The sequence below is a fragment of the Empidonax traillii genome, unplaced genomic scaffold (genome assembly GCF_003031625.1).
Source record: "Empidonax traillii isolate 1590-97213 ecotype Southwest subspecies unplaced genomic scaffold, ASM303162v1 scaffold1460:size212889, whole genome shotgun sequence".
Taxonomy (NCBI): Eukaryota; Metazoa; Chordata; class Aves; order Passeriformes; family Tyrannidae; genus Empidonax; species Empidonax traillii.
In genome coordinates this window covers 160,338-165,404 of record NW_020956653.1, presented here as the reverse complement: position 1 = coordinate 165,404, position 5,067 = coordinate 160,338, and the positions used below count along the sequence as shown (strand labels likewise).

Sequence of the window (5,067 nt, the reverse complement as noted above, 5' to 3'; positions counted from 1 at the left end):
GGGCATTGCCCTGCAGCAACCAGAGCCCAGGCAAGGACAAGGACCTCATTTCCATCTGTCTCTGCCTGTCCCTCCTCCCTTGGCAGCAGCACTCTGGCATTTCCCTGCCATCCCCTGCTGCCTGGACTCTCCTATTCTCATTACTTGGATTTCTGAACCAGTGGGGGGTTTGGGGGGGCAGATTCCTGTGCAGACACAAACCCTTTGGGTGCTCCTGTGGGGATGTGTCTGTAGGAGTAAAGTGCCCAAGTGCCCTCCAGGCAACTTCAGGCTCTTCAGCTGTTTCCCTGGGTGTCCTGCAGGGCTGCAGGTGCCCTCCAGGAGGGCACAGTTCTGCCATAGTATCTCTGTGCTGCACAGGATCCCCTTGGAGAAAACTCCTCAGTGCTAACTCCATGGAAATGCTCTGGGCAGTTGCAATGAGCATTTGGTGTCTCACTTTGGGAGGGGAGAGATGAAAAGGTGAGGAGTGTGTCAATCTGTTCTTTGGACACGGATTCCTGGCTATCTGTGCAGTTTCTGTAAAGGGGAACAGTTGAGTGTGATGCTCATCCAGCTCCAAGCTGACAGCACAGGGCAGCTGAGCACAGACTGATGGGCAGAACAGCTCTTCTGCCTGCACTGAGGGATCGTCCCTGTGCCCTCAGAACCCACAAGACTTGACCTGCAGTGCAATGGAAATGTCAGGGATTTCCAACATCCACAACCACTCCTACCTGTGGCAGGTGCAAGTGGGGGAACAAACACAAAGAATTCCCTCAGCTCAGTCCTTCATTTGGGCAAATTGCAAACAGCAAAATTGAGAGACTCTTGGATGTATCAGGAGCGCATTTAATTGGAGATCACCCTGCATTCCAAGTTCCCTTTGCCAGCAGAGCAAGGAGTCCTTGGGAGCCCATCCCGGAGTTCCCGCTTCCAATGGTGCCCTCAGGTAGCAACAGCCAGAGCTCAGGGGAGGGAATTACAGGGAGGTCTCAGTGAGGAGAGAGAGCCTGAGAGTGGGGTGGCTGTGAGACGTGTCCTGTTTGGCTGCAGCAGCCTGGTCTAACTCAGCATTGACTTCTCCTCCTCAAGAGATCCAAACACTCTTAGGAAGGAGCAAATGCCCACCAGCAGCTCCATGGCCCAGTTCCTCCTGCTCCTGGCATTGGCAGACAGGCAGGAGCTGCAGCTGCTGCACTTCTGGTTCTTCCTGGGCATCTCCCTGGCTGCCCTCCTGGACAACGGCCTCATCCTCAGTGCCGTAGCCTGCGACCAGCACCTGCACACGCCCAGGGACTTCTTCCTGCTGCACCTCTCCCTCACAGACCTGGGCTGCATCTGCACCACTGTGCCCAAAGCCATGCACAACTCTCTCTGGGATACCACAACCATCTTTTACATGGGATGTGCTGCTCAGGCCTTTTTCTTTCTGTTCTTCATCTCAGCAATTACCTCCCCACCATGATGTGCTACGACCGCTACATTGCCATCTGCAAACCCCTGCACTACGGGACCCTCCTGGGCAGCAGAGCTTGTGCCCACATGACAGCAGCTGCCTTGGCCTCTGGGTTTCTCAATGCTGCACACAGTCAATACATTTTCCCTGCCCCTGTGCCAGGGTAATGTCCTGGGTCAGTTCTTCTGTGAAATCCCTCAGATCCTAAAGCTCTCCTGTTCATACTTAGGCTACCTTTGGGATTCTGGTGTTTTTTTGATAAGTTGTTTTTTTTTTTTGTTTTGACTGTTTCATTTTCATTGTTTTCTCCTATGTGCAGATCTTCAGGGCTTTGCTGAGGATCCCCTCTGAGCAGGGACAGTACAAAACCTTTTCAACGTGCCTCCCTCACCTGGCTGTGGTCTCCCTGTTCCTCAGCACCGCATTCTTTGCCTATCTGAAACCCCTCTTAAACTCCTCCCCATCCCTGGATCTGGCCTTTTCAGTTCTGTACTCAGTGGTGCCTCCAGCCCTGAACCCCCTCATCTACAGCCTCAGGAACCAGGATCTCAGGGATGCCATAAGGAAAATGATGACTGGATGCTTTTCAAGAGCAATAACTTGCCTCTTTTCTTCTGCAGAACACTCACTGTGTAACCCTTCACTGGCCCAGCTTCCTTCTAAACCTTTTGAGAGTGGTAGTGGGGTAGTTTTCATGTGTTTTTTCATCTTTTACTGTTGTTAACACAGAGATTTATTCTTCATCCCATACGTAATTGACTTTCTGCCTCTTTGTTTCCACCCACAATTGTGTAAACAAAATAAAATTCCTGTAGCAACTTCTTTGTCAAACATCTCACCTTTGTTATTGTATACATGACAAATCACAGTCTATAATAAAGGACTTGAAATCTTTGTCCCAAATTCTTGCTCCACGAACTTCCCTGAAGCTGGAGGGCAGTGCCTGTGTGCAGAGGAGAAGGGATAAAGAGTCCTGAGTCAGGAGCACTGCGAGGGAGCAGCAGCTCTTGGGCTTTTCAGAGATGCTCTTTTTCCACTGCTTTCTGCTCTTTGCCCAAGGCCTGAGTGCTCTGGCAGCTCAGTCACTGCTGTGGGTCAGTGCTTTGACCATGGGCAGGGACAGGGCCTGGCACTGCTGGCACAGAGCTGGGCTCCTTAACATCATTTCCATCAGGAAAGGGGATCCCTCTAGGCAGTTCCTGAAGACTTTGTTCTTTTTAAGGGGTTGGTGTAAAGAACAAGCCAAGGAATAGACTCTCCAAAGTCTCCTGCCTTGGTTTGTTTCCCCATTCAGGCCGTGCAGGGATGGAAGGACTCACTGTGGTACTTCAGGGTCTGAGGGCTGGGTCAGATGTTCTGTGCTGGTGGTCAGTGGCAAATGGTCTCCAGGTCACCTGCCTGGGGCTCTGCAGCTTGTGCTGGCTCTGATGGCAGATGAGGACCTCTGTGTAGGAAATGAGGAACTGCAGGAGAGCACAGAGGATCTGCAGGGACAGCCTGTCCCATCCAGTCGGCAGTGACTGGAGCTCTGGAGCAGAATCCTGCCCAGGGTGGAGTCACCCAGAGCTAAAGTACTAAATGTCCCTGGTGCAGTGGGCATTCACGCGAGCGGGAAAGAACGACACATCTATGAGATGCAGATTCAAATCCGTTTTATTATCAGAAGGCCACACAATATATATTCTTTTGAGTCTTGGACATGCAATCACGAGCACAGCACGCCTCCATGATTGGTTAGTCTACATTGTTCACGCGCCTCAAGGAGTCCAACGATTGGTAGTCTTAAAGCACATTCCTGGGAAAAGTTTCTGTTATCACCGTTTTTCACACATTGCTTTCTGCTGACCTCTGCATTCCTGCAGCCGCATAACTTGTTCTTGTTTGTCTAACGGTCAACTCCTGGCCTTCTCAGAACCCAGCACAATCCTTTAAAACTGCCAAGACCCCAGCACCCTGGGAACTGGTAAAGGAGAGTTCTGCAACCCCAGGGGATTCAGCAGGAACAGAGAAAGGACTCTGGCCAGTGACTCCTCTTGCCCTCAGTGAACTCCCACTGTGCCTGCCCAGCTCAGGGAGGGCTGTACCAGAGCCAGGGCTGGGCTTTCCAGGAGAGTGTCCTGAAGAACTCTGCAGCCCACAGGCTGGATGGAGTGGAGCCCTGTCCTGCCCTCTGTGCCATTGCCAAGAGCCCATGGTCCTGCCCAGCATTGTTCTTGGCTACTGAGCCTTCCAGGATGATGGAAGAGGGTGGAGAGAAGTGATCCCCATCCTGCTGGCTCTGCTTCCCAGCCTGACCAGCATGGCCAGTGCAGGGTCAGCCCAGGGTGCCACAGCCCCTCCCTCTGCAGAGCAGTCCCTCCAGCTCAGGGCCCTGCAGGGATCCCAGGCTGGCGTCTGCAACTGGCCAAGGCAGCCTGGACACACTGCCCTGGGCAAAGGGATGTCCCTGGAGAAGAGCAAGGCAGCATTTCTGTGCCTGCACAGAGGAATCCATGGCACAGAGAAAGCTCTTTCTGCAGCCCCCCTGGGGACAGGCTGCTCTGTCCCTGGGTCAGGACTCTGTGCTGGGCTGGGCAGAGGGGTTGGCACTGAGGGGCACAGTCAGGCTGTGCTGGGCATCTCCTGCAGATGACATCAGGTTTCCTGAATTTTGACTCCTCTCCAATTCTTTGTGTCATGGTCAGTCTGCAGCTCTGGGGCTGCAGAGGAGCTTGAGACTCCTCTCTGTTCCCCAGGAGCTTCTGTTCCCTTCAGAGGGGTTGGGATTGTGCGAGGAGTGCCCAGAGCTCTGCAGCACTCTGGGGTGGGCACTGCTGTGGGGTCAGAGCAGACTGGGTTGCTCCACCATTGACCTCTAGAATGAAATCACTTCTGATTTTTTCCTAAAGAACCATAAGAATGTGTGCTCTGTCATGAGCACTAAACTGGAACTGTGGGATAATAGAAAAGGTTTTGGTGTCAGGGATGTTGAGAAGGCTGGGCAGGGTCACTGGGAGACCTCTCCCAAACCCTTGCAAAGGCCAGAGCCATCCCAGAGCTTCCTGGGGCCTTGGCAAAGGCAGACATGGAACCAGTCTGCAAACAGGGCAGCAAGGAGGCTTGACAGAGTTCCAGCCTGCTCAGGTTCAGCAGGGAAGGGGACATGGCAAGTCCTCCTGCAGCCATTGCCAGGCATGGGAAGGACAAGGCAGGGGTTGCAGAACCCCTGTGGGAGGCAGAAGAAGGGGATATTGTGTGCCCAGACTTCAACAGGCCTTTGACATGGTCTCCTGTGGTCTCCTTAGAGCCAGACTGGTGACAGTTGGACTGGACAAGTGAAACATGTGGTGGGTGGGAAGTTGAAAGACTGATGAGGGTCAAAAGTCATGGCACAAATTCCTCTTGGCAGCAACTCCCAGGTGACATTCCTCAGGGACCAACCCTAGACCATTTCTATGGAACATTTCTATGGTGTCTCTGACTAATGGGATGAAATGCACTTTCCACTTGTTTTGGGGATGATGCTAAGTTGCAGCGAGTCTGAGAAATCTCGTCTAGTTAATGGTGACTTGTACAAAAAATCTGGTCAAGGTGGCTGAGTTGGAGAAACTTGTCTTGCCATCAGGGACTCACAAAGGCACAAGACAATG

General features: G+C 52.7%; 1 long non-coding RNA gene across 2 annotated transcripts in view; it reads left to right on the top strand.

The window, feature by feature from the left end:
• Positions 1–1,012: 1,012 nt before the first annotated feature.
• Positions 1,013–5,067, top strand: part of LOC114070184 — a 7,225-nt gene continuing 3,170 nt past the window's right edge. Inside the window, exon 1 of one of the 2 annotated variants that reach the window (XR_003573887.1) lies at positions 1,013–1,023. This is a non-coding gene — a long non-coding RNA (uncharacterized LOC114070184). Of the gene's footprint in view, positions 1,024–4,336; positions 4,348–5,067 lie in introns of those variants that run through there. The other variant, XR_003573886.1, reaches the window with a different exon arrangement.